This window comes from Siphateles boraxobius, unplaced genomic scaffold (assembly GCF_051911475.1).
Source record: "Siphateles boraxobius isolate OS27281-9 unplaced genomic scaffold, OSU_SipBor_1 12, whole genome shotgun sequence".
Lineage (NCBI taxonomy): Eukaryota > Metazoa > Chordata > Actinopteri > Cypriniformes > Leuciscidae > Siphateles > Siphateles boraxobius.
The window spans coordinates 8,443,980-8,465,598 of NW_027508722.1; the positions used below are offsets into that span (position 1 = coordinate 8,443,980).

The 21,619-nt window shown below is 40.0% G+C and overlaps 1 protein-coding gene across 1 annotated transcript in view; it reads right to left on the reverse strand.

Annotated features, from left to right (window-relative positions):
* Positions 1-21,619, reverse strand: part of cdkal1 (CDK5 regulatory subunit associated protein 1-like 1) — a 462,830-nt gene that overhangs the window by 82,550 nt on the left and 358,661 nt on the right. The gene's annotated exons all lie outside the window — the stretch shown is intronic.

Below are 21,619 nucleotides of genomic sequence, written 5' to 3' on the forward strand. Positions count from 1 at the left end.
ATCCTGGTAAAATAAAGGATACATAAATAAAATAAATAAAGCATTTCCATTTGTTTTGTTTTTTTATGGGCTTGTTCTTGTTTACCGATTTGCTTGCAAGATCTAGCAACACAAATAAAGCAAGGCTTGTACCACTTTCTCTGTGATTTCTTGAACCGCACATACAGACGAGAGATCCATATCTGATGCACGTTAAAATACTTATTTTAATGTGCATCAGAGATGTATCTCTCATCTGTAATTTCTCATATCTCATTGTAGCCTACATCATTAACAAATAGTTGTTCAGTTCGGTTCCGCAAACAATGCGTAGAATTTTTATAAATGCGGTTGTCAATACCTGCTGTTTTCAGGAGTTAATTCGGTAGTAGAATGCAGTTGTCACTTCCGTAAATTACTGAACTATGTCTGTACAGAGCAAGATTAAGCATTAAAAGGTGAATTGACACCCAGATTTAGCTGCAGTGTGTATGTGGCTAAATAAGCCATCAGGAAGTGGTTTCATTTCAAGCTCTTCAAGCTCTACCGTCAGCAACAACAAACAGCAAACAAACTACTTCATCCACAGCCAATATCATGATGGAAGAAAAAGGATCAGTGATGAAAAACATAGAAAATCATTCCTTCACAAAGAGGATATTCACCTGAGAATGATAAAAAAAAAACTCAGAACAATCAAAGACCATCAAAATCAATGTTAACATTCTTACACTGAACATTGTTATGCACTCGATGCCTTAATCTGTTAAAATGTGTAATGTAAAGGAAGAGTATTTTTGCAGAAATCTCCAAAAAAGGACACAAAAGCCTCATGAAGCTATGATAACTGTTGACACCCATGTCGTTCCATGCCATCATACAATAGAGTGCATAGAGAGATGACACTAACAAGTTAATTTCAAACTGGACAGGACTTTTTGGCTAGACATTCTTCCTGACATGAGACCACTCAGGCATTTGGTCAATTTGGTTCTGATCAAATGGGCCTTGTTTCACTACTGGGACAAAGGCATAGCGTCCCTAATTATAAAATAAACATGTTGGTTCAGGACTTAATTGACCTGAACATCTCAGGATGACACAAAGACAAATTAGAAGAGCATTAGAGGAACCACACACATCAAGACTCCTCATCTTTCAAATTCAAGAAGCCTTGATAGCTCATCAGAGAGCGTTGAGAAAAACATGAACTAGAGAGCCAGTGGAATGGACTGCCTTCCTCTAAATCCATTATGTTTCCCAGCTCTTCAGCCTTTCCATCCTTCTGTGTGAGAAAAACAAACTAAAGAAAAGAAGCAAATTACAGAATAGGATTCTCTCTAAAGCAAGCAGACCCTTTCTGCATCTCCCATCCAACAATAGTTGCCCTGTGTGTGCTGGCAGATGGAGGCCCTTTGATGCTTTGTTGGCTTGTCGAACATGATTGCGGTCCATTCCATTTTTGGGCTTATTAGAAAGCATCACTCCCATGGTCACAGTCACAGTTGCTGACAGCTCCCGTCCCTCGAACGGTAAAGTCCAGAAACGCCCCAGATCTGAACTACAAAACACTGACATGAAAGGCAGAGGTATCGACATGGAGGAGATCCAGAAGAGCAAATGTTGCAAAGCAGTTAATGAGATGCATTGAAGGAAAATAAACAGCAGCCGCCACAGGAACGGCTTTCAAAATGACAGTCCTAGAAGCGTGAATAGTACATGTTGGCAAACAAACATGGCCTTGTTTGTTAATCAGCCACTCAATCAGAAAGACACACACAAACCAAGCAGGCCCTGATTGTTTGGTCATTTGATGTGAACTGTGGTGCCAAAAAAGAATGTGGACATTTAATTGGAAACAAAACAGTGAAACAAGTGGCACATTGTTTGATAGTATGTGAGCATTAGCAAGCCTCTAAATGTCGAAAGGCCAAACAAAACAACTAAGTACACAAATAATGGCCCATTTCTCAGGAAGGAGAAATGCCACAGAGCAAAGTTCCAGCTGAATAAATTGAAAGAAACAGGTGACCTGAAACTCAAATCAAGCTCTGCTTCAGAATGGACAGTAATAGGATCTTCATGAAGTTTGGAGAGGGTCCCACTGTGTATTTTGGTTTCAAGGTTTGGTGGATGGGTAAAACTGCTGCTTCTGCATCTGTCAGCCTATCAATCTATCAAGAAAGAACCTTTTGGTCCCTGTTCATGCGGTGGATCAAATTACGGTTTGGCACGAAACTGGAAGAAGCCACGAGTTGAGCTCATCCTCATGGATGGAGTGCTCATTCCCCGGGTCACTGGCAGATCTTGCAAGAATAGATCAAGGAAACTTCCTCAAGAACACTGCAAGAAGATCCTTATAAAAATACACCAATATCTATCCACTGAACAGTATATACTTAACAGTATGCACCGTCGTTGTTTACAGTATGTATTGAGGGTGCTGTGGTTGAGAGGAATGCCGAGCAGGGAAGTTGGACCACTGTGGACTTGAGGATTGTAGATGGTACTATTTCATGCTCTAACTGGAGTTGATATACCTATCGGATTCATTAAATTAATACATTCCACTGAACAAAAAGGAATTAAGAGGTCCTTCAAGAAACTTCCCTTCAGGTAATGTGTGATGAGACCAGGCTCATCTAAGAGCATACAACAGAATTCAACATTCAAACACACACACTACATGCTCTAGCTCACACTGATTTTCATCTCCTGTGTTTACACTCTATTTCTACCTGCACTTAAAATCACTGCAGAACGTTTCCCAGCGTGGCTTAAATCCATTTAATTATAACCTTCTGGATATTGTCAAACTTTGAATTAGATTGGCAAGTGTGGGGCTAGAAGGGTTTATGAGAGGAATTCACTCTCTGTAGTGAATTATTATAATTTCTTTGTTTGCAGAGGGTCTGAAGGCGTGGGGTGGAGAAATACCCTTCTATAGATGTTAGGCTGCTTTCAGAGGTGTAATATTTATATAATAGATATACGAGACTGATCAAGATAAAATTAAACAACGGGAAAACTAAAATAAAAGGAGCAAGGATAAAAAGAGACGAGGCAATCTGTGAAGGTAAACATTTACTCATTCATCCAGCATAGGAGGCTAAGCTGTGAAGTAGTAACGTCGAGCCCACCGGCAGCACTGTGGGTGGAGGAGGTAACATGTAGCAGTAAGCAGATGTCATGTCAAACTGTGAGCCGTTTGAAAAGCCTCTTCAGAGATGGAAATAACATTGGAAATGAGGCCTTCATAGAAATTATATAATTTTGGTCTCCTTGAAATGGAATATGTAAGAGTGAGATGTAGTGAGAGCACAGATATAGATCCTTTAATTAGTGCATCTCTATTATTTGAATTATTCTCTACGTTATTCCTGAACAACGTTCTTCAACATCAACACTAATCAGTTAAACAAGAAGGAAATCAAACAGAGTTTGATCACTACGACCCACTGATAACTATAACATACAGGTATTTCTGCATGAATATATTCACGTTGTTGTCAAAATTAATATTCGACTGAGCGTCTTATAACGGATGCTCACTGAGGAACCGTGTTTTGGAGAAGTTTGTGAGGATCAGTGGTGTTTATGTACGCATGGGCATCAGACGCTCCAAACAGACATGATTGCTTGTTCTGACAGAGGAAGTGTTCACTGATGACATCGACCCGCCTTTATATCGCTGAGTTTCAACACATTCAGAATGTTATTACTTACCGTATTGATTTGGAGAGGAGGGGGACCTTGGAGTAAAAACGGTTGGGAACCACTGTGCAGCAATATTACAAACTGAAAAATTTTATTGGGTAAGTTAATCAGATAATAACATGCATATTCCTTCATACAGTTCTGAGAAAGAGCGGATTTCTTCTTGCTGTCTGTTCCAAGTTCAATCTACATTACACAGTTTTTTATCTGACATTATACTAACATTATACTGAATACTGAATTATACTAAATATTCACATCATTCACACACTTTATAAGATACACATATGGAAACTGTCAGCAGTGGTGTAATGTAACAAAGTAATAATACTTTGTTACAGTAATTTAGTATTTTTTGGTAGAATCTGTACTTTATTTGAATTTTTATATTTCTTTCAACTTTTACATTTACTCCACTACATTTCCTAAATAAAATGTATACTTTTACTAGCATTTCGTTACTTACTACAAAATAAAGTCGGAAGAACACAGACTTCTAGCAAGCATGTGCAAACAAGTGCTTGCACAACCACCTCTGATTGGTTGCGTCCATTTTTGGAGTGGCTGAGAAGCGTGCGCTGTCATTATACAGTACAGTATGAGAAAACTATCACTGACGCCTCGTGGTGTTTTTTTTTGACACGTGACATGAGGCTTGTGCTGCACAGAGCGGGACACTTCAGAAGTTTAAAACAGACAACAAAATGGTATGTTATACAGTATACAATACAGTACATGTTTTCCTATCATTAAGTAATTATTTTGTTGACTAGATGCTGCATTGGTGGAGAACAGCAGATTGTTTCCGTCGAGGCTGAGAGGATGCTAACATTAGTAGCCTACCTCAAGCGGTTAAAACAATGTGACAAAAAAAGTCTGATCCAAATGTTTAATGTCATGACTGTTACCATCTATTTGCATTAGTTTATATCCATTTGTTCGCTTTTATGCATTCGTTATCCAGAGAAGTTGCATATTCAAAGCTAGAGAAATAGCACATAGACAAGCAAACTGTATCCTCATGCAGCCGACAGAAACAAATTCGAAATGCATTCAATTTCAGTTATTTTTTCATCGTCACTGTAACACATATTTTGATTAGATAATCAAGTGCTCTAAAATAGAAGTAAATAACGTGTGAAAGAATACATATATTATACATGTGTCTATGGCCTTTGTGTAGATATTTAAAGACGACCATCTTTAAAGCAGCACTAAGTAAGATTTTTTACCTTAAAATAATGTTTCCAAAATCGTTTCAGTGGTTCATCAAATCGTGACATGGGGAAATTCACTTATGCCACAGCTTTGCGGTCCTTTATCTGATATATCCACGCTATGTAAGATTGCCAGATCGGGTAGCTGTTGTAATGAGAAATAAGAAAACTACTAATTTGACTTGCTTTACGGCAAGCGTTAAAATTGCTACAACTGCTCGTTTGTGATGTCGTAATACATCATACTTTCAGAAAATCATGCATCATACTCTACCTTGTCTGTGGCCATTGTTGATTCCAAAGCCGGTGCTGGATAAACAGAGCATGTGCGTGCGACAGTAGGCTGCGGTAGGCTAAATTATTTACGACAGCTGTAATGGACAATTCCGCCTTTTTTAGTTAATGCTCTGTAAGACTGGGGCTTTATTAACGCTGTTCATTGATTCAAGTAAATTTTTTTGACATTTGGGTATAACGTGTTTTAATTCTACTATATATGGTGTAAAAACGTCTGAGTGCTGCCCTCTTCAGGTTAATCGGTGGCTACTGCAGTTGAATTTTCCTATTAGATGTTATGGTACTTCGTGACGTAAGCAGGCACCAGCTCATGATGCCCTTGCCTACAGAGAGACGTGGGTCTCAGGTGCACGCCCCCCCCCCCCCCACCTCCCCCCTCCGTTGGGCTCTGCCCACTTTTCCAGCATTTTTAAAATATTGCCAGTGGGTGGAGTCAGGCTCTGACCAGGGGTTGAATTACCCTTTATGCATGACTGTTTGGATGACTATGAAATGGTAACACTTTACAATAAGAGTAAATTTATAACATTAACTAAGGTTAATAAAAGTATTGTTCATTGTTAATTTCAGCATTTAATAATACATTTTAAAGTGGTCTCTTAAATAATGCACTATGAATTAACATCAAACAGCTTGCTGGATGACACAGTTTCAGACTCAGACAGCCCATTACACATTGGTTGCAAGTTTTTTTTTTTTCAGCTTTTGTGAGCTGGCAGACAAGCCAGGAACCTAACTAAACATTCCATCCAATGTCCCCATTTAAGTACAATAAATATCACATACTTTAAAGCTTTTACTAAAGTAATATTCTAAACAGTGACTTCTACCAAAGTAATTTTCTGGTAAGAGATCTATACTTTTACTCAAGTCTGGCTTTCAGGTACTTTATCCACCACTGACTGTCAGCAGTGCAGAAGTACTCCAGGATCTCCTGCCACTTGAAGGGTTAGATATGGTATATCACCAGGATAAAACAGGCCAGAGTTTACTTTTAAGTATGGGTGTACATCTCCATGCTGAAGGCCATTATTTAAAATCAGAATTCAGCTCACTGCTCATCCATGATCATGGACGTTAGAAGAAACACTGAACATACAGTACAGTACTCATTCTCAGAGACTGAACGAGAGCTTCTGTTGCAGCTGATTTGTGTAGGTGTGATGTTTTGAGTGAACTTAATAGCAGTTGAAGTACAGTCAGTTTCGTTGTGATGTAGAGTAACTAATCAAAAGCAGTGACACTACTAACATAACTACATTTTTCAGTGTTGACAGTAGAGCTGCGGTTTCAAAAAACAGTACCATTTCCAAACAGCAAATTCATAATTCCCAAATCTGTGTGAGTCACTACATCAAAATGCTTCATCTGTACACTCTGAATACTATATAGCTCTGACTTTTTACAAAAAAAATCTGTGCTCTATTCTATCCCCTAATATATTCTATATGAATTTATCTATATTATTTGCAATTTCTTTTGGTAGTTTACTATATTAATTATATATTTTTATTTTTACTATGTGCCCATTCTTCCTTGCTGGTTTTGAGGGATGTTGAACTGTGGGACAAGGAACCAGGAAAAACAACAACAAAAAAACAACAACAACAACATTTGATTACATTTCATATCTAATATGTGAAACTTAAAGAACCTTGAATCACAGTTTTTTTATATTGTGTACACAGATTTACCACCACAAAACACTTAAACACACTCTCCCACATCAAATATATTCAATTGAGTAGGGCTGCAACAACGAATAAACAACGATAAAATCTATAATAATTGATAACAAGCAGCATTTATCGGTGTTCAAGCAGTTAAGCTCAAAGTATCAAAAGACATTAAAGGGTCAGTTCACCCAAAAATGAAAATTATGTCATTAATGACTCACCCTCATGTCGTTCCAAGCCCGTAAGACCTCCGTTCATCTTCGGAACACAGTTTAAGATATTTTAGATTCAGTCCGAGAGCTTTTTGTCCCTCCATTGAAAATCTATGTGTTGTATACTGTCCTTGTCCAGAAAGGCAATAAAGACATCAACAAAGTAGTCCACGTGACCTCAGTTGGTTAGTTAGAATTTTTTGAAGTATCGAAAATACATTTTTTTCCAAAAATAACAAAAACGACGACTTTATTCAGCATTGTATTCTCTTCCGGTTCTGTTGTCAATCCGCTTTCATGAGTCCGCTGACGTAAGACGAGCTGACGTGTTATCTGGTGCGCCCGAGCTTCGTTTACAGTCTGAGGGAGACGCACGCTGTAAACAAAACAATCTTTGCAAACATGTCTAAGGATTTCGACACAGGGGAAGACTTGCATTTTTTTTTAACCAGACATTTATTTGAACCCGAATACACGGACGCACCAGATAACACGTCAGCAGCGTCTTACGTCAGCAGCGTCACTGGCCTTGTGAACGCGGATTGACAACAAAACCGGAAGAGAATACAATGCTGAATAAAGTCATTGTTTTTGTTATTTTTGGAACAAAATGTATTTTCGATGCTTCAAAAAATTCGAACTAACCCACTGAGGTCACGTGGACTACTTTGATGATGTCTTTATTGCCTTTCTGGACAAGGACAGTATACCGCACATAGATTTTCAATGGAGGGACAAAAAGCTCTCGGACTGAATATAAAATATCTTAAACTGTGTTCCGAAGATGAACGGAGGTCTTACGGGCTTGGAGCGACATGAGGGTGAGTCATTAATGACATAATTTTCATTTTCGGGTGAACTAACCCTTTAAGTTTCATGTAGCAAGCATTTAACCACTGACATCATAGATGGAATAGACCTTGTTTTAGCATGATTTACCATAATATACCAAATTTTTGTGTGATTTTTCATGATTTACCATGTTCCAGTATAATTTACCATGAATCTAGCATGACTTACCATAGATTACCATGATATACCAAGTTCTAGTATGATTCACCATGATTTACCCTGCTGTAGCATGGTTTACCACAATTGAACACATTCTAGTATAATGTAATATGATTTTAGCATGATTTACCATGTTATAGGATGATTTATGATGGTTTTGAACATTATGATATGAACATTATATGATTGTAGATGGAAAAGACCATTTACAGCCAATACAGGCAATTTACCATAGGAAATACATGGTTTTGAAGCTTTTGAAATCGGAGATATACATTCTGTTCGTGAGGAGTCCAGCTTTCCAATGATATAAGACACTTGAGTCTATGACATACGGTTTAGGAGTTATGAGCAGTTTCGCTCTTTTGGTTGCTATAGCGCCATCTATGGGCCAATCGGGCTCATAATTTGATAACCTCGATTATTGTACTACCATCTGACAAAGTTTCAAGTCTCTAGCACTTACGGTTTGGGCTGCACGATGCGTTTTAAGGCAGAATGATAATAATAAAAATCAGTACAATTACAATAGGTTTTCAGCACTTCGTTTTCAGCACTTCGACAACAAAATTGGTTACTTAGTAGCCACAGTTTTAAGAGTTTTGTATGAAGCCAGTCACAACATTAGTGAATAACATTTGTATTGACAAAACGCATAAGGAAAATAGCAGAGGACACAGATGCTGCACCCCAATTCACATACTATCAGTCCTAAACAGTATTGGAAATTAGAATTAGTGTGTGACAAATCATAGATATCAGGATGGTCTACTTTTTACAGTTAGAATACGAATTGCAGATCCGTGCACACTGTAACAGCTAATATTCCCGCTTTGGACAAGGATTCGATTATAACTACAAACACAAATAAAAAGTGTTTTAAAAAAACTACAAACATGGTGAAGGTTAAGCAGAGAAGTTTAGATGAAGGGGTTTGAGTGATTAATAATCAGTAACTATCCCAAGGAAAATATATTTATTTAATGTTATACACATTATATCCACAACAGCATTGTAAAACTTTTGTAAAAATATGTTTGGTCATTAACTTTTAAATGCATCATTATGCAAATTGCAAACAGAGGAGAGTTTTCCGCTTGAAAGACCCATGGCTGGCAGATCAACGTGCTGCATTTATTTCCGAAACGGTGGGAAATTGTATTAAATTGAATGTGGAGGATTTTAACTGTGACTGCATGATTGACAGGGCAGTTTAAACGATGATAGGATGCAGGGTGAAAGCTTCAACACTGAAAGCTTCACACTTAAAAGCATGTACTTTTTCTTTACAAAAACAGTACATACTTTTAGGGCATAGTATAAGTAGGTAAATTGGGACGCAGCAAAAGTGAGCAGCTGCAGGAAAGGTGCGTGACCCAAGTGGTCCAAAACATGAGAATGCTTTATATTAAGCGCTTCAAACAAAAGCATAAGTCTTTACCGTGGCTTAGCCTGTCGTGCTGTGACAGACGCGTGTGCTGTTTAATGCTTTTGAAACTTGTTTTGCTTAGCTCATGACTTACATTTTAAGATTACATCCTTATCTGCTGAAAAGTCAAGCAAATATTTCCATTTTGCATAACCAGACTTCCCCTCACAAGCACTGGTGAGCGCATGCATGTCAAGAAGACGGAACTATGTAGAACAGGAGAGCAATAACTATGAGGGTCCATTTAAGTCCAATTTGTATGCCCTTCTCTCACTAACATCCTTCTGTCTCATTCACTGGGCTGTACGTCATTGCTTACATTGTACATTAGCCCAATACTGGCGGAACGCCCTAGGCCCTTTATCACTTGGAATCTACTATGGAGCGGATTTATCATTTACAGTTTTTCCTGTAAAATGTATTTGTTTTACCAGGGTCGACATAAGCAATGGCCCAAAGGCCCGGGGGCAGTAAAAGAGTATGTCGGGCTAGTTGATTGGCCAGTGACTGGCCATCAGCAAAACAAACAGTAAACGTCATACACAGTGGTGCTAAGAGTGTCAATGCTACTTCAGGTTATTTATAACGTGTTAACCCTCTGAGGTCGGCTATCAGTGCAAAAGAAACTCAAAATACTCTGTTGATTTTGATCTTACATATTAAGTGTTGTACATCATTAGATCCTGATAAGTGTCTATTTTTTTGAGGATACTTGTCACCAAATAAAGAAAAACAAACATGATGCGCGCTCTGCCTTCTCTCTGTCAGTTAAGTCCATTCTGAAACGCGTCCGGAAATTAACTGTAATTCCGTGAATACTTGTCATACAGGCACGAGTGTTTTTCCATAATGAAGCTTGAACTCTCTTCTTTTAAATGAATTAATTTATATAAAAAAACTAATATTCTGAGTTTATGTAATCTGTATGAAAAGAGAGAGATGTCAGTCTTTTTCTTTCCAGCTCATTATACCTGATTATGTGTTAATGTGCCACGCCCATGGAGAGCGTGCGGTATTCAAACGCAAATGATCTAAGGCAAGCCATTCAAACATGCCAACGCCCACCAGCTGGATTATAAAACGCATCGTGTTCAGTAAGTATCTTACTAGAGCTGTGTACACAGTGTATCCCTACGCTGTGAGGAATAATACTATCTAATAACCCTGGAAAATGTACCAGAAGTGCTGGTAATTTCATTTCGCGGAGCAACGGATCCAGCTGATGTAGTAAGTCGTTTATTCTTAAGTGCTTTGTTCTAATCGCGATATTGAATAGTGTCTGACTGTAAACCGCAAAAAAACTGTTTAAATATGAATTGCGTGTCTGTGTGTAGGCTAAATGATGAATGAACGGCACAGGCGCGTGCACGCTTAGTTTACTACAGTTATACAGCGCGTGTCTGTGCCGTTCATTCACTCTCGCACCTACATTAGTAAACGTTATGTTTACATGAACACATCCAAACTATAGACTGAAATATGTTGAAATAAAATGTCTGTATAAGCAACAAACTGCAAATTCACATGTATATGCTAATATATCATACACAATATGTTACAAATATTGTAACAAAGACTAAATATGAATGTTTAGACAAGATTTTGTGATTAGTTTTGGATAGATTATAAAGTTTTGACTGTAAAAAAAGACTACTGTCACATTAAATAGGTACGGTTTTGTTCACCAATTTCTGCTCATAGTTAAATATACTATAGTGTGATGATTTGTCAAAAATAAAGTAGGTATATTGAATTATCAACTAAGATGTTATTATAGTGTTTGTTCCAATATTCAAACTATTGGAACAAACTAGTATGATGATTTGTCAAAAATAAAGTAGGTATATTGAATTATCAACTAAGATGTTATTATAGTGTTTGTTCCAATATTCAAACTAATGAATCCTTACCTTTTTTAATACGTATGATAAAATATATACTTTTTAAAAAGAAATACACTTGAAATATTGTTAAAATTGTAATTGTAACCTATTTGTAATTGGTTACAATTTCTAATTGTAAAATATGTATATATAGATAATTTCTTTTGTTCTTGCATTCTTTGGGACCCAGTGACACACCTGTGCGAAAGGGCTAATTAATATGCAGTTCATTATGTATGTGGCACATTATCCGGCCTTTGTCTTCTCAGGTGTGAACACGCCTCCACGCATATTGCCTTTCCAAACAAAAGGTGTCTTATAAAATTTAATTTTCATTTTGAAGCAAAAATTCTAGGCAACAACACCCATTAGTCAAAAGTCTTGTGGACACATATTTAGTATGCGTTTTGTGGCCTTATTTCAGACACTTTAAGTTTTAGTTTTTTCAATAACCACGAATAAACATTATTCTCTAAAAAATACAAACATGTACATACATGTTGCTCACATATTACGGTAGCCCCGTTTGTGCTATATAGAGTGAATTTACACCTTTGCCATTAACATGTTTATAAATAACTGAAAAAAGCACAAATGTCAGAGCATGTCAGAACACCTCAAGGACCCCAAAATCCCCTTAGACCTCAGAGGGTTAAAATGACAAAGAACTATGAGGCTGATACGAGAAAGTGGATATTCCATGTAGGGCTGGGTGGTATATTGAGTTTGTACAATATATCGACTTTTTTTAAACGATATGGAATGAGGCAATACCGCTTATATCTATACAGTAGTTTGATACGAGCACATCTGAAAAATAACGGAGTACGCAGTGTGAGCTCCTGCAGTGAAAGAACATAGTACAATTTGTACTATGGTGGTGGTGTGGGTGGTGATGGCGCTTAAGGGTGGTGATGGCCCGGTGGATAAGACACATGCCTTTGGTGTGAGAGACCCGGGTTCAAATCCACTGTGAGACACAAATGAGTCCCTGAGGAAGACACTTAAGCCCTAGTTGCTCCAGAGGCGTGCGACCTCTGAAATATAGCAATTGTAAGTCGCTTTGGATAAAAGCGTCAGCTAAATGAATAAATGTAAATGTAAAATAATTGGTAAGATATAGTTAGCAAGTTTAAAGCAGATGGTCTGAGAGATACTGTTGCTGACTGACTTGTGCTGTTTAATGCGTTTGAGACGTGGTTCTTGCCTCAGTGCTTAACTTACATTTCACAGGTATATTTTCCATCTGTAAATGTTAGAAAGTCAAACAAATATTTCCATTTGACTGTCAGGAGAGGACGAGCTTCTGCAAGTGAATCTCCGCTAAAATTCAAGCTTTCGTTAACGAGCGCCGTCGCGCACATGCGCGCCAAACAGGCGGACCACAATAGAATAGTGCCACAATAATTCTGACTAAAATATACATATTGCTAAAATATTTGTTCTTGGAGACAATAAATGTGCCATATGTGGAATTTTAAACCTACAAGTTTGTTTTTATGAAAGTGACCATTATAATGGGGTAATACAATGCAGGCTAATATAATTAGTTTGTGCTTTTGTTTTTATTTTTATTTTAGCCTTTAGTCATTTTAAAAACAAAAGCATTATTTTGGTTTATAGATTGTAATGTTACAATGTTAGAATGTAATGTGATTTTAACCACCTTTTTGGACATAATATATTGCATAGTCTACATTACATTCCCTATATTTGTTTCCATATCCTTCAATATTAACATTGTTTGAATATCATTGAGCAGGATGTGAAATAACTTTCTTTTTTTAAAAATAAATACAGATTTTCTTTATCAAAATAGAAAAACGTAGAAAGTACGGAGGTATACGTATATCGTCATTTAACCAAAAAATACCAAGATATGATTTTCTTTTTGTCCACATCACCCAGCCCTAATTCCTAGTGTCATGGAAAACAGTACACCTGGGCGATGAGGGCATGTACTGTTTCGTTTGCCGGAAATTTCCAACAAAAGCCGACCGAGCCGTTATGCAAAAATGCATAACCGGCCTGCCCGACAGGCTATCTAAAAATAGTGTAATCAAATCCCCCCTAAACTTCTACCTAGCCCCCCTAAAAATGTGTGATTAATTGTAAGCTACACAAATTAGCTTTGTGTAGGTTATTTGTGTAGGTCATTACTTACTTATAAAAATATGTAATTCTATAGTGCATATACACTAAATAATCATTAGTTGCAGCCCTACACTTGAGTGAAGTGTGCATCCCCTTTCAGAATCTACCAGACGTTTAGAATTTAAATAAAGAAAATGGCATTAGTTTTTAGTTTTTTTTTCTGCCCTAATGAAGCTTTTTCACATAATCTATTCCACAACACAATAATAACTGAACTGACTCAAATGAGCCTCTGCACATTCTTTGGTTTTCCAGCATCTTCTTTGAGCTCTTCCCAGCAGTGACTATATGATGTTGAGATCCATCTTTCACACTAAGAATGATCGAGTAACCCATACACAACTATCACAAAAATGCAAACATTCACTGGTGCTCAAGAAGGAAACACACAAGGCAATTAGATGTTTTTAAGAAGACACAATAAGCATTAGCAATTTAGTAATTTTAAATTCCTAATTTGTCAGATATTATTGTGTTAAAAAAATTGAGAGAATCTTCCTACCACTGCTGTGAGTATAATACAGCCTATTTCATGAACGAAACACTGAAACACATTAGAATAACATGGCTTTAAGCTTAAAAAAATTAAAAACCCTCCATTCAACCTCAGACACAAAGTTTACACCTCTTCCCTCCAAACGGCACATGGGGTGGTGATGGCGAGGTGGATTAGACAACATGCCTTTGGTGTGAGAGACCCGGGTTCGAAACCACTGTGAGACACCAATGTGTCCCTGAGCAACACACTTAACCCCTAGTTGCTCCAGAGGCGTGCGACCTCTGAAATATAGCAATTGTAAGTCGCTTTGGATAAAAGCGTCAGCTAAATGAATAAATGTAAATGTAAATGTAAACTGTGCCAACCTTATTTAGTCATCCATTAAGCATTCCCAGACCGTAGATTGATCCAATCACACCTTATGATTCATAAATCTCAAGATCAATTTCAAAGTCTATGCTGCTTTCTGTTGATGGGTGAACAAAACTTTATTAAACATTTATAGCGCCTCCCATTCTTAGTTCTTTGTTACTTTTAATATGACAGTTCAAATTCTGTCGATTTTGTCACGAAATTCAAACAACAAATGATGCACTCTTTAGTACAGTGTGAAAGGTCACCTCAGTTCAAGCAGCAACACAGATCAAGCACACATGAATTATCATCTCTTCCTTAGTACAAAATAAACATGAATGAACAAAAGGTATGTTGAAAGATACAGTACACATTACTCAAATGTATCATGCCTCATGTAATCGCTCAATCAGTTTCAACGGGGGAAAGACGGCAATAAAACAGCTTGTGAACAATGTCACTTAATGTAACGTATACCTCAGGAAACCCATTCAGTTGCCATAAACTCATTAGTTAACCATAAAGAATTGATGAGGAGATTTTTGATAAATATATGCACTAGATTACATATTCATTATACTTTTACTCAACTGTTAGTGATGTCTTCATTAATGATTGTTTGAATACATATGTGATGAAAACAAGTTATTACAGCCATCGTTTATATTTCAAAACATGGAAATGAAAAATTAATCTCGGTACATCACTGCAATTCATGAAATTAATAATAATACTAAGCAAAATGAGGCTGCCTCCTTTCAAAGCAACATTCACATCCTCAATGTCTTAAAATGATGTTAAAATGTGAGGAAGGCAGCTCACTAGGACAGGAGAGAACAGGCCAGATTCAAAACCTAAATGAGAATGTGTGAGAGACCTCAACCTGAATCTTTTAACAGATCTGCACAAACGTCATAAATCAGACTGCACTGACTTAAGACAAAAACAAAACAAGGTCCACTGTGTAAACACTGCTTGAAGGTTAAAAATACAAACAGTCTGTCTGCCTCTCATTGCAAGCAGACAGAGGTCAAATGTACCCAAATGTGGTGACATTTTGGTCCCCAAGTGAGTTTTCGGATTTAATACATTGAGTGAATGTTAATCTGAACATACGAACAAAAACTAAACATGTCTGCTCCAATGATGATGATGATGATGATAGCTGGATCAAACACTAGTGAGCTGACGTTTGCTGTCGTCTGAGAGAAACTCCAGACACAAATTATTGAAGAACACTGCATGTGTGTGTGTTCTAGTTTACTGTAATGTTTTATTCACCTACTTGTGTAGAGCTTCTTTTTTTATTTTTTTTATTTTTATTTTTTAAATACTGACCTTAAAGTGTCTATGTCCGCAAATCACTAGGTTTGGGTGTTTCATCGTGTACTTGAAACAGAAAAGTAGAGCCGACTATCTGAGAGAGCAGATGTTCCCACATATAAGACACAAGAGGTTGATCCCACTTCAATCTAGATGTGAAAAATCACACAGATTGATATACATTCATCGTGGAATGTAGCCAAATAAGACACTTTAAATTTCTCTTTCTGTCTCTTTTAATTGATGTTCTGCTCTTTGCACACAAGCACAAACACACCGCCATCACCAGCTCAAGAAGAGCTCCAAACGTGTGGACTTAAGGGATACAATAGCTGTCAAACACATACAGCAGCTGGCCTGATCTGAAACTCATATTTGAACAGATGTGTTTAAATTACACCTCTCTATGTCCGTCAGCGGCATGTGTGTGGACTGTGAATGCAGCCAGAGATGAGGACAGATGGATCTTCAGATAGATGGCGCTTCAGGCGACTGTATCTGGGAGTGAGAAAGGTCAGTTCTCATGGATCATCTACTGCGGAAACTGAGCACAAAAAAGTATCGGTTACCTAATGTAACCTCGGTTCTCTCTAGAAGAGGGAACGAGTATTGCGTAAGTTAGCTTACGCTACGGGAAAGATTCATCTTCTCGAGATATTGAAGCCAAAAAATTATCCTTAATTTTTGTATCCATTGTCAACGCAGTGCAGCAGCTAGCAGACCTAGAGCAGGCTGTCTAGCGTGATCATAGGCTGCCCTGCGGGAACTGCAGCAGCCTACCACTGAGCCCGACGTGACGTCATGTCCAATGAAGGGCGCTCGCGCCTTCACAGTGTCAAAGCCCGCCAGAATGGGCGTGGCTTAGCGTATATAAGCAGGGCTCGTAGGCTGTATTCTGTGGTTTTCATCGACTGAAGCGAAAAACGCTCGCGGCGCAAGCACGGCAGGTTACGCAATACTCGTTCCCTCTGCTAGAGAACCGAGGTTACGTTAGGTAACCGATACGTTCTCTTACGAGAGGTTCTCACGTATTGCGCAAGTTAGCTTACGCTACGGGAACCCTTTGTCAACGCCGTGCGCGCCAAGCATCCACAATGAGTCCTAGGGCTTTCCGGGGAACCCAAATAAGTGGGAAATCAGGTAGCCAGCAACGCGGGCCAGCACTTGTACATAAGCACTCATAGGGAATACAGGGCGGCATCGCCGGTCTGTATAAGCATATAGGTCATACCCAATCTTGCAGCTCAACCAGAAGAGCTAGTATACGTGAGAGTAGCCTGCGCATGAACATCTGTGGACAGAATGTACATCTCACTTAAACTGACAGAAGTTTTGCCTGCAGAGCGGGAACTTCTAGGTTATAAAACCTGAGAAAGGTGGACGGGGAGGCCCAGCCCACCGCCACACATATGTCGTGAATATAAATTCCGCTGGACCATGCCCACGAAGAGGCCATGCCTCTGGTGGAATGAGCCCTGATGCCCAGGGGGCATTGCAGACCTGTCGACACGTAAGCGGCTGCTATAGCGTCCACAATCCATCTGGATAGGCTTTGTTTTCGAGGCGGCGAGACCATTGGTGCGCCCACCAACGAAACGAAAAGCTGCTCAGAGCGCCTGAAAGGGGCGGAGCGCGCAGTGTAAATCATCAGTGCCCTGAATGGGCAGAGGAGATTACCGTCGCTCTCATTATCGGATGAAGGCAGAGCCGATAGAGAAATGACCTGCGCTCTGAATGGAGTGCCAATCACTTTAGGAACATAACCGTGTCTAGGTTTGAGGATGACTTTTGAGTCATTTGGCGCGAACTCGAGACACGCGGCGCTGACAGACAGCGCGTGTAAGTCCAAACATGCCGCAATATTGACATTACCAGCCACTCAAATTAAGAGGAGCTGAGAAATGTTTGAGAAATGGTGGATAGTCCGGCCTCGGCGGGACTAAAACACACTTTCCTCATTTCGCCGGTGACGCATGCGCACGGGGCGCGCGGGAGGGCGCGTTCGCTTTCTGTACGTAAGAAAGCTGGCCGTGATCTCAGAACTGCATACAATTTTTATCCGCTGCGAGAGCCGGGAACGAACACGAGTCTCTGGCGTGAAAGCTGTGGGTTTAGCCACTGAGCCACAGGGGGAAACCACATCAGTTTCAGTTAGCGCGAGAAGATAAAGAGAGCGTCATCACAGTTCCTGTGTGTAGGCGTTTGTTTGCAGGCGTGCGTGTTATATAACAGGCTCATGCTGCAATATTGACATTACCAGCCGGCCGAATTAAGAGGAGCTGAGAAATGTTTGAGAAATGGGGGATAGTCCGGCCACGGCGGGACTAACACACTCTTTCCTTATTTCGCCGGTGACGCATGCGGGATGGGATAGCTTTCTTGTAACGTAAAGAAAGCTAGCCGCGGTTAGAACAGCTGTCAGCGGCGCGTCCTCATCAATATCAAGCGCCTCGTCCCCTGAGGAGGCGGCTGCGCGTTCGGGAGGGGGATGGAGAGATAGATGCTCGAGGGAGTCATTCAGGCGAGCGTGTGCATCAGAAACGACGGCAGTGCGGCTCGTGAGCGGCAGCTGCACGTCTGTGAGGGGAGGCGGGAAAGGCGAGATTGAGGCTCGAGGGAGGGAGTCCGGCGAGCCTCGTGCGGAGTGACAGCTTGAGGGTTGAACACTTCGAGCCGAGCCCGCAGGGTCGACATCGGAAGTGCGTCGCTGAGCTCACAAACCCCCGAGAGGGCAGAGCTGCGTGCTCCTGGCCCAGGCAGAGAGCGCAGATCACATGGCGGTCTCCGTCGCTGAGCGGGGCTCTGCACGAGCCGCAGGAAGTGCGAGGCATCTTGAAAAAGACGCTCGCAACTCTTTTAGACAGTAAGTTTAGCAAGAAAGGATACGTCGCCATATAGCGTAGCTCGCACGGATGGCTGAAGGTGGCGAAGACGGCCGGCTTCTTCAGGCGCTGTCCTAAGCTGGCTTGTCGCTTCCTCGACGGCGGCGGCTTCTCTCTAGATCCAGCGATGCGGAGAGCTTCGCTGAAGAGATTAAAATCATAGAATACAGCCTACGAGCCCTGCTTATATACACTAAGCCACGCCCATTCTGTCAGGCTTTGTGGTAGGCTGCTGCAGTTCCCGCAGGGTTTTAGTTTTTTCCCGCGGGGTTCCTGCAGTGCGTTGACAATGGATACAAAAATTAAGGATAATTTTTTGGCTTTAATATCTCGAGAAGATGAATCTTTCCCGTAGCGTAAGCTAACTTACGCAATACGAGAGAACCTCTCGTAAGAGAACTCTCTCGATCTGTCTTGACTCCTGCTTTCATTCTCTAACTCCACTCGATCTCAGTGTTGGGATACAACCGGACAAAACACTGTCATCGCTCTCACACACACTCCTTAATGTGTCTCTCTCTCTCTCTCTCTGTACAATCACACTCTTAAATGGCTTAAATCTATTTTTTGTTAGTAGCTTATAACGAAGCTGTTTAAAGGGCAGCTGGACTGTCCTCCTCAAAATGATGAGCGAAATGAAGGTTTCTGAAGCAGCACTGCTCTCTGTGGGCCACACGGGTTCAGTCTGCATGAGCAACATCAGGAGGGACGTCTGAACGTGTGTGTGGTTTGTTCACCCCTCGCAGGGTGGGCAGGTTTCTAATTAAAGGAACATATTGAGCTGTCTCTACGCATTTCCTGCTGGCTCACACACACCATCGCTGAGCTCTCATGGCCTATCACTCTCACAGTCTCTTCTGTGGTTTCAATCAACACTTGTTTTTAACTCATGGAAAGGGACCTTTGCTCGTTTTCACATACTTCTTAGAATACATACGTATCGTGTTCTTTATTTTTGAACGCCTCTCCAGTGGTCCAGGGTTATTTTCTCAAGTTTCAAAAATGATAATCATCGTCCTGTCAAGAGAAAGATTATCTTAAAACTCGCTTCACGGTTTTTATCAGCCCTGAAATTCACAGAGGCTCGGTTTCATGCTAACACTCACAGCTGAGGCAGCAGCAAACTCCCTCAAAAGTGCTGGATCAAGGTGTCCAAGTTAGGAGAGAACAATTGAGGTATCCAGGCCAGACGGCCATCATTAACGAAAAATAGAAGCAGAATAGATGACAGGCAGCCCTGCAAAAAAAATGACCCTCTTGACAAATGCACTTCTCCATTGGGCTTGGGCTCTTCAGGGTTATTAAAGGTTCCTCTCATTCACAGGTGCTGGATTAATGGATTTTTTTTGTTGGCTTCCTGCCTAAAGGCGTCTTCTAAGCTTCCCCTCAAGACCTGTGAGAGCAGCATCGTGAGTGTTGATCATTGTACACTTGTTAAGCTCGCACATATGTGCTCCTTTCTGATAATAATTGTACTGTAGTGTATTTCAGATTTCGAAGTCCAGAAGAAACAGTAATCTAAAGCTCATAGAATTCCAGTGTAAGTGTATCCAGGTCGTAAAGACTTCTCCAGTGCACAGGGATCAAACACAAATGAAAAGATTGGTGACATGGCCAGTCACTGTCATGTTAGCAGTGGACTGTCTTTCAGATTGAGCTTGAAAAACCTGCAAAAAAATCTACTCAATGAGTTTCTTATTTACCATGCAGTTAAAATATCTAAAAAGCACTGAACCAAGATAAATGTATACTTTTAAGGCAATGGTGCATAAGGTATTGTTGTCAAGTGAAGTAATCTTTATTTCTATAGCGGTTTATACATACAGGTTGTTTCAAAGCAGATAAACAGGAAAGTAATGATTCAGTGATGTGAACAGACTTCAAATCTGTTGTAAAGCAGCTCTAAAAGAGCATGTTTTGTCAACAAGCTCCCCCTACAGCTGTGGGCCGAATATTTCACAACAATGTCGTAAAAAAACTCACTTGCAGCCCCTCCTCCTCCTTTCTACCGCTGCTCATGTCCATTTGTTTTTATCGGAGCCGGCCAACTTTATCGATTGGAGCTATGTCTACCGAGGTGGGTAATACATCATACACATTGAGGTCGGCGTGTGTGTTTATGTCGAATTGCCGTAAAGCAGTTTGTGTTACTCGCTCGTTCTCGCTTCTCTCGAGACTTCCTATTTCCAACTTACAGGGACGTTAATCCTCATGTTGCAAGGTTGGTTTACAGCCTAGGAATGTTGGGGGGAGCGGGGAAAGTCACCATTCTCACCAGAACAGGTTATTAAACCATCCAAATGATTTCTAAACGGTTTTATTAAGTTGAAATAGTTGCCGAATGCCCCTTTTACATGCGTGTCTCTTTCTCTATGTCACATTTAAAGGCTGTAGCTTGAAAGTATTTCCAAAGGTCAAAAGTCATTTACATTAAAAATGTGCTAAGCTCAGACAACGGTTTCTTAGGGAAGCGATGTGATAAAACCATCCGTCTTAGATGAGCTTCTCAAATGATTTCCAGTGCAGAGTTCACAATCAGCCCACTAAATAATTAAAGCTCAAAGCAATCCGTTTACCATTAAAAATAATAAATTAAAAAAAACAGGAGCTTGATGTCTCAATGGCGCTCTGTGCACGCTTCATTAGTCCAGCCAGAGGAGGATAATGGGGCAGCTCGGCTATGGGTGAAGTGGGACGGTGGGATCACAATATATACTTTCAATTAGCTGTAGTGAGAGCTGGGTATAAACCGCCCGCTATAACTGCGTTTACACCGGACAACTCATCATCACCCCTGACAAAGCAGCAAGTGGCTGCGCCTGGTCAATCAAGTGGAAAATTGAGTCTTCTGGATCTCTTTAATTTAATTTCATTCTGCTTTACGGAGGGGAATGATGCTGCTTACCAGAGGACACAGTATATACTGGATGACAGTGAGGATCACTGGAGACCATACAGGAATTTCACACTGATTGGATGGACTGAG